Here is a 12,827-nt window from a genome sequence, read left to right on the forward strand (position 1 = left end):
AACTTCAAGATGGTTATGTATACTGAAAAGTAGAGACTTGGTGATTTGGAATTCCTCCTCCTTCTCTAAACTTTGAGGGTGTTCAGTTTCTGATGAGGAATGACTGCTGTGAAGCTCTGCTTCAAGATCTGACTGTGGTCAAGCCAAAGTCAGGAATGCCACTTCTGCCATCTGCATAGGCTGGCACTCACCAAGCCTTGTTCAGAGGCACATGACACAAAGAAATGTCTTGAGAATTCACTTTTCCATTTCTAGTGTCATATGCACAGTAAAAATCCAGCCAACAGAGGAAATAGATTGCCTAGCAGAAGTCAGAGGGTGACCACCAGGCTAGGAGAATGGGAACAGAGATCCAGGGGGGGTAGTGCTTGAGTCAGGTTAGCAGCTGGAGAATCTGTCTCAGGGGGACAGAGTTCACAGAAGTCCCAACAGAATGGGCAGAGCAGATTTCCATGGTGAATCCAGCCGTTCATCTGAAGATTGACAGGGAGGACCTGCCTGGCCCAACTACACACATATGAAATATCCTGAACCCAAACCTTCAGACCTTGTAGAGAACAAGAAACCTGATAGCATCCATGACCCCAGTCCAAGTAACTTGGCTTCTTTTCACACTTTTCCATGACACAAGCTAATTTCTGAATTAGACAAACTGAATGAGGTCCATACATTTCAGCATCGTAGTTTTTTTTCAAAGGTCTGGTTGATTTTCCAGTACTCTACGATCTGACCTGCACTGATATTCACCACTTAAATAAAAACTGATTTCCTTCCACAATGAGGTACCATTACACGCCAGTCAGGATGGCTGCTACCCAAAAGTCTACAAGCAATAAATGCTGGAGAGGGTGTGGAGAAAAGGGAACCCTCTTACACTGTTGGTGGGAATGCAAACTAGTACAGCCGCTATGGAAAACAGTGTGGAGATTTCTTAAAAAACTGGAAATAGAACTGCCATATGACCCAGCAATCCCACTTCTGGGCATACACACTGAGGAAACCAGATCTGAAAGAGACACGTGCACCCCAATGTTCATCGCAGCACTGTTTATAATAGCCAGGACATGGAAGCAACCTAGATGCCCATCAGCAGATGAATGGATAAGGAAGCTGTGGTACATATACACCATGGAATATTACTCAGCTGTTAAAAAGAATTCATTTGAACCAGTCCTAATGAGATGGATGAAACTGGAGCCCCTTATACAGAGTGAAGTAAGCCAGAAAGATAAAGAACATTACAGCATACTAACACATATATATGGAATTTAGAAAGATGGTAAAGATAACCCTATATGCAAAACAGAAAAAGAGGCACAGAAATACAGAACAGACTTTTGAACTCTGTGGGAGAAGGTGAGGGTGGGATGTTTCAAAAGAACAGCATGTATACTGTCTATGGTGAAATAGATCACCAGCCCAGGTGGGATGCATGAGACAAGTGCTCAGGCCTGGTGCACTGGGAAGACCCTGAGGAATCGGGTGGAGAGGGGGGTGGGAGGGGGGATCGGGATGGTGAATACGTGTAAATCCATGGCTGATTCATATTAATGTATGACAAAACCCACTGTAATGTTGTGAAGTAATTAGCCTCCAACTAATAAAACAAAACAAAACAAACAAAAAAAACTGAATTCCTTACTGAAAGGGCAGTAGTCAGCAGTTTCTGCTGAACCACCATAATAAGGCAGATCTTGTGCAGGTACTCCAGTGAGTTCATCAAAGCACTGGTACTCCTATGCCAGAGGTTTCAGAAACTTCTGCAAATTATACACTGCAATTGTTTTCTGGTCCTGCCTGCAAGTTAATTGCAATAGATTACTTCTGAGTATGTTACAGTAAGGGTTCAGCATCTGTCTCTCCTGTCACTGCTGGTCAATCCAGAATTTACAGCTCTTCCTGACACTGTCACAGCCCACTCCTCGGTCCCTGTGTAATTTCTCAGCTATTCTGTAATTAACTTTATACCAGCCAATGTCATCCATTAAAACCAGAGTGATTCGAGAGAGAACTCGGTTCTGAGTATGAGAACAAGTCATTGCTTGATTTTCTAATAATCACTTTTCCCAGTGGTTAAGCTCAGTGTCCATACCACCATGATTTTCAAGCTCCATTCCCTCCAGAATTTGACAGTTGTTTCTGTGCTTCACTGACAACACGATGCATTACTATAAGATAGACAGTGTGAAGAATTCGCTTATTATCATAAATGTCCCATAATCTCTCCACTTTTGGAACTACTTTATCACTCCGTTGAGATAATCCAAGACTATAGTTAAAAAGTGGGAGACCATCTGCAAATTTTGAAGTTAGAGGATTTCCATCTTTATCGTGGTAGAATAGCCCAGCAGAGAAACCCAGTGTTATGCCCGCTGTCTGAATCCCCCAGCAGGAAAAGAGAAGACCTCCAGGACAATGCAACACGCAAAGGAAGGGAAATTTATTGCAGACTCGAGTCTGGGCCCCTGCTGCAACCAACGCAGTGGTGCAAAGTCAGAGAGCCCCGAGCCCCGGTTTCCACGCACATTTATAAGGTGCTTGATTTCAAACATAAGCAGTGGGTAGTGGACGCAAGAGGATTGGTTACATGTTTGCAAAGCAATTTTATTGGTACAAACTTTCGCATGCGCGGGACTTTCCAGGGGACCTTCTCGGAAGTTTACTGGGTGCGTACTGATTAGCTCCTCTCTGGTGGCCTGTTGAGGGCAGATAATTACCCTACCCTCAGGAGAAACTGAAACTTACTCCTAGTTCAGGGCGCCTGTCATGGTGCTAGTCTTGACAGTCTCACACCCAGAGCGTGAATAATTTCATGTTTCACTATGGACAGCACTCCAAGAAGCTCCCGAGGCTGAGTAGAGATCATATTTGGACATAAGTTAACATACCCTGCTATTGGCCTGTCCATTTTGTGCTTCCTGCTGACAATAGGCTGAATAAGAAATGATGTTCTCATGATGACACCTCTCAGTAACCAGAGCACCTACATAAAGAACAAAATCTTCATCCTGGACTCCCTCTTGACTTGGCACATCCACGGCTCCACAGGGGCACTTATCCCCAGAGTGGACTCTGCGTTGCTGGAGGTTCTCCTCAGGCATGATGATGGGTCCATATTTGTATGCTCTGCACATTCCTTAGTACAGCATCTATGGTGACCATTTTCCTTCCATAGGTATTGAAACTGGTTTGTTGTGCATTGTCTATCTACTAAGTAATATACTGCCTGCAGGTTTATGAACCTGAAAAATCATCTCTGAATAGGAAACAGTTTGTGAGAAAAATTTGTTCTTTATAAACTGTCATTTCTCAGGAAGCAACTCTTCAATACTTTTATCATAGATTAGTCTTACTTGTTAAATGTTCATTAACATCACTGTTTACAACATGATTTAAGATGGACCTTATTTATGACCTCAGAATCAGAGAGGCATGGTGCCAGCAGAGAGAACTGTGCAAGAAGACAGGAATAGATGTGGTGATTGTCTAGAGCTCCCCAACAGGAGTAAAATGCCTTGGACCCATAAAGAGCCACTCCAGTGCCACCTGCTTGGGGCCCCAGCCTGAACCCAAGGAGCTTGCTCTTCTACCTGACTCAGCTGCCATCCTCAGGCCAAGCCCAAACAATATTTTTTAATAAAAACATAAGATAGCAAAATGTGAGTAAATTTATGTTAACTAAGAGTGTACTCTAAACTTGTTGTTGTTCAGTAGCTAAGTTACCTGTGACTCTTTGTGACCCCATGGACTGTAGCATGCCAGGCTCCACTGTCCTTCACTGTCTTCCTGGACTTTGATCAAATTTATATTCATTGAGTTGGTGATACTATTTAACCATCTCATCCTCTGCCAACCTCTTGAGAGGGTAACAGGCAGGAAGGCCAGGGGTCTCTAAACAGAGGAAATAGGCTACAAGTGTCAGGCATTTTTCTCTCTCTTAAGTGGCAGGAGGAAACAAACCAGTGATATTTTTTTCCTTCTCTATACAAATTTAAAAGGAGGTTTCTCTTAAAATGTTGTGTTGCCCTGACACCTAGTTTCACCTGAAGCTAACTATTCTCAAACCTTGAGTTAGCAAATACATTTCTTTTTCTTATGGAAATGTTTGTCTTAAGCTATGTTAATGTGCTATGCATTTACCCCAGACTCTAAATTCTGCCAAATGGCCTAACCTACTTACTCAGATATTGTTCCCCTAATCTATGTAAATGAAACTATTTGTTGGTAATCTGCCCTTCTACAAGATTCAAGTCAATCGTTTTATGGCCTGGGATGAATTATCTGGTGCCATTCTAAATTCTAAGACATTCCTTTCTTTTCATTAACAGACTGTGAGTGACTATATAACTTACAGCTAAAGGCTAGGAGGGGGACACTCTTTCTGCCCCCTTCTGATGCCTTTGTCAGAAGCATTCTCTATCTCCTTTATACTTTAATAAAACTTTATTACACAAAAGCTCTGAGCGATCCAGCCTTGTCTCTGGTCCCAGCTTGAATTCGTCTCCTCCGGAGGCCAAGAATCCCAGCGTCTTATTGTTCAGCAATAACCTTTCACTCTTTTCCTTGGCCATCAATTTTTCCCAGAAGCAGGGTCTTTTCCAATGACTTGGCTCTTCATGTCAGGTGGCTAAAGTATTGACGCTTCAGCTTCAGCCTCATCAGTTTTTCCAATGTATATTCAGGGTTGATTTCCTTTAGGATTTATTGATTTGATCTTGAAATTGAAGGAATCCTCAAGAATCTTCTCTAGTACAATTTCAAAAACATCAATTCTTTGGTGCTCAGCCTTCTTTATGGTCCAACTCTCACATCCATACGTGACTACTGGAAAAGTCATGGCTTTGACTAGATGGTAAATTTGTTGGTAAAGTGCTATCTCTGTTTTATAATATGCTGTCTAGGTTTGCCATAGCTTTATCTTCCAAGGAGCAAACATCTTTTATGCACTACCATCAGCAGTGATTTTTGCAGCCCAAGAAAATAAAATTTATTACTACTTCCACTTTTTCTTCTTCTATTTGCCATGAAGTGATGGGACCAGATCCCATGATCTTAGTGGGTTTTTTTTTTTTTTTTTTTTTTTTTTTAATGTTGAGTTTTAAGCCAACTTTATCACTCTCTTATTTCACTTTCATCAAAAGGCTCTTTAGTTCCTCCTCACTTTCTGCCACTAGGATGGTATTAGCTTCATATCTGAGGTGGTTAACTTTTCTTTTGGCAATCTTGATTTCAGCCTGTGGTTCATCCAGCCCGTCATTTCTCATGATGCACTCTGCATATGTTTAAGATGAGTGTGAGCAAGTTCTGGGAGTTGGTGATGGACAGGGAAGCCTGACATGCTGGGTCACAAAGAGTTGGGCATGACTGAACAACTGAACTGAACTCTGCATATAAGTTAGATGAACAGGGTGACAATATACAGTCTTGATATGCTCTTTTCCCAAATTGAAACAGTCTCTTATTCCATGTCCTGTCCTAACTGTTGCTCTTGACCAACATACAGGCTTCTCAGGAGGCAGATAAAGTGATCTGGTAATCCTGTTTCTTTAATACTTTTCCACAGTTTGTTTTGATCTACACAAAGTCTGCCTGTAGTCAATGAAACAGAAATAGATATTTCTCTGGCATTCCCTTGCTTTCTCTATGATTCAACAGATGTTGTCAATTTGATCTTTGATTCCTCTGCCTTTTCTAAACCCAACTTGTACATATGCAAGTTCTCATTTAACTTTACTAACCGTAACAAAATTTGGAAACTAATAGCCAATTCTGCTTCCTAGCAATAAGATTAATAATTCACCTCCTTTCACCAAAATGGGAGAACAAAACAGCACAGAAAATGCTTGCAGCCAACACTGTAACAGAATATTTGCTACTTTTAAGGTCAGTACATTTTGCAATCAAGTATTTAAATTCAGAATATTCATTGTTGGAAGAAATTGTGCTTTTTTTCTTAACCTCCTTTATATCTTTTATATTCTTCCATGTTTCCAACAACTCCTGCACTGCATGAACTACTGTAATGTCATGAAGCAAATGCTCTTGATTTTGTTCAGACTGTCATTTTATTAAAATGTTTCCCCAAATATGAGAATGATTCCTACAAAAATAATTTATACAGACATGTTGCTATTCATTCTGAAAAATGTACAGTAGTTGGTTAGTAGTGTGCTCGGAGAAGGCAATGGCACCCCACTCCAGTACTCTTGTCTGGAAAATCCCCTGGACAGAGGAGCCTGGTAGATTGCAGTCCATGGGGTCGCTCACAGTCAGACACGATTGAGCGACTTCACTTTCACTTTTCACTTTCATGCATTGGAGAAGGAAATGACAACCCACTCCAGTGTTCTTGTCTGGAGAATCCCAGGGAAGGGGGAGCCTGGTGGGCTTCTGTCTATGGGTTGCAGAGTCGGACATGACTGAAGCGACTTAGCAGCAGCAGCAGCAGCAGTGTGCTCAATTAATGTTTGTATTACTTAATTATAGGGGACTAATATTAATTTATATTCATTTAGTAATAATGATATGCATAGCCAGATATAACTATATGTATTACATAAAATATATGATGTATTTCATTAATTCAAAGATTCATGAACCTAACACTACAGGTTTCTATGCAATGTTGTTCTTTAGGGCATCAGACTTTACTTCCATCACCATTCACATCCACATCTGGACATTGTTTGTGCTTTGGTTCTCTCTCTTCATTCTTTCTGGAGTTATTTCTCCACTCTTCTCCAAAAGCATATTGAGCACCTACAAACTTAAGAAGTTCATCTTTCAGTGTCATATCTTTTTGCCTTTTCATACTGTTCATGGGGTTCTCAAGGCAAGCATACTGAAGTGGTATGTCATTCCAGTCTCCAGTGTACCACATTTTGTCAGAACTCTCCACCATGACCGGTCCATCTTGGGTGGGACTACATGACATGCCTCATAGTTTCATTGAGTTAGAAAAAGCTGTGGTCCATGTGATCAGTTTTATTAACATTCTATGATTGTGGTTTTCATTCTGTCTGCCCTCTGATAAGAGGCTTATGGAATATTCCTGATGGGAAAAACTGGCTGTTGGGGAAACTGGGTCTTGTTCTGATGGGCAGGGCCATACTCAGTAAATCTTTAAACCAATTTTCTGTTGATTCATGGGGCTGTGTTTCATCACTTGGGTGCAATCTCAAAAACAGCAGAATGATTTTTGTTTATTTCCAAGGCAAACTATTCAATATCACACTAATCCAAGTCTGTGCCTCAATGACTCATGCAGAAGAAGTTGAAGTTGAAGAGCTCTATGAAGACCTGGAAGACATTCTAAAATTAACACCCCCAAAAGATGCCCTTTTCATTATAGGAGGCTGGAATGCAAAAGTAGGAAGTCAAGAGATACCTGGAGTATCAGTCAAATTTGGTCTTGGACTACAGAATGAAGCAGGGCAAAGGCTAACAGTTTTGCCAAGAGAACACACTGATCATAGCAAACACCCACTTCCAAAAACACAAGAGTAACTCTACACATGGACATCACGAGATGGTCAATATCAAAATCAGAGTGATTATATCCTTTGCAGCCAAAAATGGAGAAACTCTATACAATCAACAAAAATAAGACCAGAAGTGGACTGCGGCTCAGATTATGAACCCTTTATTGCACATTTCAGACCTAAATTGAAGAAAGTAGGGAAAACCAGTAGACCATTCAGGTATGATCTAAATCAAATCCCTTATGATTATACAGAGTAAGTGACAAATAGATTAAAGGGATTAGATCTGATAGGCAGAGTGCCTGAAGAACTATCGACAGAGTTTCATGTCATTGTACAGGAGGCAGTGACCAAAACCATCCCCAAGAAAAAGAAATTCAAAAAGACAAGTTGTTTGTCTGAGGAGGCCTTACAAATAGCTGAGAAAAGAAGAGAAGCTAAAGGCAAAGGATAAAAGGAAAGCTATACCCATCTGAATGCATAATTACAAAGAATAGCAAGGAGAGATAAGAAAGCCCTCCTCATAGCGGCTGTACTAGTTTGCATTCCCACCAACAGTGTAAGAGGGTTCCCTTTTCTCCACACCCTCTCCAGCATTTATTGCTTGTAGACTTTTGAATAGCAGCCATCCTGACTGGCGTGTAATGGTACCTCATTGTGGTTTTGATTTGCATTTCTCTAATAATGAGTGATGTTGAGCATCTTTTCGTGTGTTTGTTAGCCATCTGTATGTCTTCTTTGGAGAAATGTCTGTTTAGTTCTTTGGCCCATTTTTTGATTGGGTCATTTATTTTTCTGGAATTGAGCTGCAGGAGTTGCTTGTATATTTTTGAGATTAATCCTTTGTCTGTTGCTTCATTTGCTATTATTTTCTCCCAATCTGAGGGCTGTCTTTTCACCTTACTTATAGTTTCCTTTGTAGTGCAAAAGCTTTTAAGTTTCATTAGGTCCCATTTGTTTAGTTTTGCTTTTATTTCCAATATTCTGGGAGGTGGGTCATAGAGGATCTTGCTGTGAATTATGTCGGAGAGTGTTTTGCCTATGTTCTCCTCTAGGAGTTTTATAGTTTCTGGTCTTACATTTAGATCTTTAATCCATTTTGAGCTTATTTTTGTGTATGGTGTTAGAAAGTGTTCTAGTTTCATTCTTTTACAAGTGGTTGACCAGTTATCCCAGCACCACTTGTTAAAGAGGTTGTCTTTTTTCCATTGTATATCCTTGCCTCCTTTGTCAAAGATAAGGTGTCCATAGGCCCGTGGATTTATCTCTGGGCTTTCTATTCTGTTCCATTGATCTATATTTCTGTCTTTGTGCCAGTACCATACTGTCTTGATGACTGTGGCTTTGTAGTATAGTCTGAAGTCAGGCAGGTTGATTCCTCCAGTTCCACTCTTCTTTCTCAAGATTACTTTGGCTATTCGAGGTTTTTTGTATTTCCATACAAATTGTGAAATTCTTTGGTCTAGTTCTGTGAAAAATACCGTTGGTAACTTGATAGGGATTGCATTGAATCTATAGATTGCTTTGGGTAGAATAGCCATTTTGACAATATTGATTCTTCCAATCCATGAACACGGTATGTTTCTCCATCTGTTTGTGTCCTCTTTGATTTCTTTCATCAGTGTTTTATAGTTTTCTATGTATAGGTCTTTTGTTTCGTTAGGGAATGCAAACTAGTACAGCCGCTATGGAAAACAGTGTGGAGATTTCTTAAAAAACTGGAAATAGAACTGCCATATGACCCAGCAATCCCACTTCTGGGCATACACACTGAGGAAACCAGATCTGAAAGAGACATGTGCACCCCAATGTTCATCGCAGCACTGTTTATAATAGCCAGAACATGGAAGCAACCTAGATGCCCATCAGCAGATGAATGGATAAGGAAGCTGTGGTACATATACACCATGGAATATTACTCGGCCATTAAAAAGAATTCATTTGAACCAGTCCTAATGAGATGGATGAAACTGGAGCCCCTTATACAGAGTGAAGTAAGCCAGAAAGATAAAGAACATTACAGCATACTAACACATATATATGGAATTTAGAAAGATGGTAACGATAACCCCATATGCAAAACAGAAAAAGAGGCACAGAAATACAGAACAGAGTTTTGAACTCTGTGGGAGAAGGTGAGGGTGGGATATTTCAAAAGAACAGCATGTATACTATCTATGGTGAAACAGATCACCAGCCCAGGTGGGATGCATGAGACAAGTGCTCGGACGTGGTGCACTGGGAAGACCCAGAGGAATTGGGTGGAGAGGGAGGTGGGAGGGGGGATCGGGATGGGGAATACGTGTAAATCTATGGCTGATTCATATCAATGTATGACCAAAAAAAAAAAAATAATAATAATAATAATAAAAAAAAATAATTAAAAAAAAAATAAAAGAAAGCCCTCCTCAATTTTCAATACAAAAAAATAAAGGAAAACAATAGATGGGAAAGACTAGAATTTCCTTCCAGAAAATTAATGATACAAAGGAAGCATTTCATGCAAAGATGGGTACATACAAGGACAGAAATGATATGGACCTAAAAAAAGCAGGGGGTATTAAGAAGAGGTAGCAGGAATACACAGAAGAACTATACAGAAGAAATCCTCAGGACCAATATAACCACGATGGTGTGCTCTCTTACCTAGAACCTGACATCCTGGAATGAGAAGTCAAGTGGGCCTCAGGAAGCATCAGGGACAACAAACTAGCGAAGGCGTTGAAATTCCAGTTGAGCTATTTCAAATCCTAAAAGATGATACTGTGAAAGTGCTGCACTCAATATGCCAGCAGTTTGGAAAACTCGGCAGTGGCCACAGGACTGGAAAAGGTAGGTTTTCATTCAAAGCTCAAAGAAAGACAATGGCAAAGAATGTTCAAATGACCACACAATTGTACTCATCTCACACACTGGCAAAGTAATGCTCAAAATTCTCCAAGTTAAGCTTCAACATTTCATGAACTGAGAATTTCAAAATGTTCAAGTTGATTTTCAAAATGCAGAGAAATCAGAGATCAAATTACCAACATCCATTGGATCATCAAAAAAGCAACAGTTCTAGAAAAAAAAAAAAATCTACTTTCGATTTATTGTCTACACCAAAGCCTTTGACTTTGGTGGATCACAACAAACTGTGGAAAATTCTTCGAGAGGTGGGAACACAACACCAGATTTCTCCTGAGAAATCTGTATGCTGGTCAAGAGGTAAAAGTTAGAATCAGACATGGAACAACGGACAGTTTCCAAATTGGGAAAGGCATACATCAAGGTTGTATATTGTCACCCTGTTTATTTATCTTATATTCTGAGTACATCCTGCAAAATTATGGGCTGGATGAAACACAAGCTGGAATCAAGATTGCTGGAAGAAATATCAATAACCTTATATATTCAGATGACACCAACCTTATGGAAGAAAGCAAAGAAGAACTAAATCTCCTCTTGATGAAAGTGAAAGAGGAGAGTGAAAATGTTGGCTTAAAACTCAACATTCAGAAACTAAAATCATGGCATCCAGTCCCATCATTTCATGGCAAATAGATTGGGAAATAACAGAAACAGTGAGAGGCTTTATTTTCTTAGACTCCAAAATCACTGCAGGTGATGACTGCAACCTTGAAATTAAAAAAACAAAAACAAACAAACAAAAAAACACTTGTTCCTTTGAAGAAAAGCTATGAGAAACCTACACAGCATATTAAAAAGCAGAAACATTACTTTGCTGACAAAGGTTCTAGTCAGTTATATTTTTTTCCAGTAGTCACATATTCATGTGTTAGTAGGACTTTAAATAAAACTGAGCACCGAAAAATTTTTACTTCAGAACTGTGGTGTTGGAGAGCACTCTTGAGAGTCCCTTGGATTCCAAGGAGATCAAACCACTCAATCCTAAAGGAAAACAGTCCTAAATATTCATTGAAAAGGCTGATGCTGAAGCTGAAGCTCCAATCCTTTGGCCACCTTATGGGAAGAACTGACTCATCATATCCTGATGCTGGGAAAAATTGAAGACAGGAGAAGGGGACAACAGAGGATGAAATGTTTGGATTCCATCACTGACTTGATTGATGTTGAATTTGAGTAAGCCCTGGGAATTTGCAAGGACATAGAAGTCTGGAGTGCTGCATTCCATGGGATCACAACGAGTCAAACATGACTGAGCGAGTGAACTAAATAAAGATGGACTTACATTAAAACCTTAATTTTAACCTCTGAATTGATTAGAAGATTTGAGTGATGTTTTAATTAGATACTTCTTAATATAAAATAATTTTTCATTTTGCAATTTATGCCACCTTTCACCAATTTCTAGCACAATTTACTTTGCTAAATATAAATAATAAGAGCTTGTTTATTATTTGGATGTGCTTTTACTTTACAAAAAAGTAAGAAACCTCAATTACATAGAGTCAGGAGACCAAAGAGAAAAACTCTTATACCCTGCAAAGATAGCAGGACCCCACAAGAAGAAAAAAAGACTCCTATTTTTTCCTGGCAATGGCCCTACCAATGAAAAATTTGGACTTTTTAAAATAGTCTTCCCAACTTCATTTTCTCCACTATAAAGAGTTCTCATTTCCTTGCTTTGCTGGGAATTTGCTCAAGGCTCACCATGGTTGCAGACCTTGAACTGCAATTCTCTACTGATTTTGGATAAGTCAATTTTTGCAGGAGAAGTAATTGGTAGTCTATTTATTTTTAGGCCAACAATTTAAACTGGCAGTAATGAACAGGAAAAGGAATGGTTTGTAAGAGGAAAACTTGGTAGACTTGTCCTGACTGTGGACACAAGGAGAGTGACAGATGGTTGACAGGACTGCATTGTGCCTGCAAGGTCCATGTTGATGCCAATCATAGAATGCTTCATAGAAAATTGAGGAAAGAACTTTGGCCACCAATGACTCTAGTTTTTCTCATTCTTTTGCTGTGATAGTTGAAATTCTGTGTATTTTTTGTTTGTTTGTTGTTTTCAGAATTGTCCTGAAATGAAAGATCAAAATGAGAAAGAGTCACAGTTAATCAGGTAAGTAATTACAATATAAGAATTATAATGATAAGATTATGATAATGAAAACAATCTATTTATCAATTTATCTATCTAATGTATAATTATAGGAAAGAAGAGGCTTATGCTTATTCATTTTAGAGACTACTTGGTCTATCTAAGAAAGGAAATCTTTCTCTATGCAGAGAACATTGGAAGGGAGCTTTCTATCATCTCCTGTATAAAGGAGTGGTTGTTTCACAGTCTGACATCCACTGGGTCAAAACTTAATAGAGGTATAGTGGGGTCACTTTATTAGATGTCAATTATCATTTAAAACACTTCATTCCTCTCTTTCA

At 39.5% G+C, this 12,827-nt stretch overlaps 1 pseudogene; it reads right to left on the reverse strand.

The window, feature by feature from the left end:
* Positions 1–257: 257 nt before the first annotated feature.
* On the reverse strand, positions 258–3,606 carry LOC133049338 (leishmanolysin-like peptidase; annotated as a pseudogene).
* Positions 3,607–12,827: the final 9,221 nt, after the last annotated feature.

The sequence above is a fragment of the Dama dama genome, chromosome 30 (genome assembly GCF_033118175.1).
Source record: "Dama dama isolate Ldn47 chromosome 30, ASM3311817v1, whole genome shotgun sequence".
Lineage (NCBI taxonomy): Eukaryota > Metazoa > Chordata > Mammalia > Artiodactyla > Cervidae > Dama > Dama dama.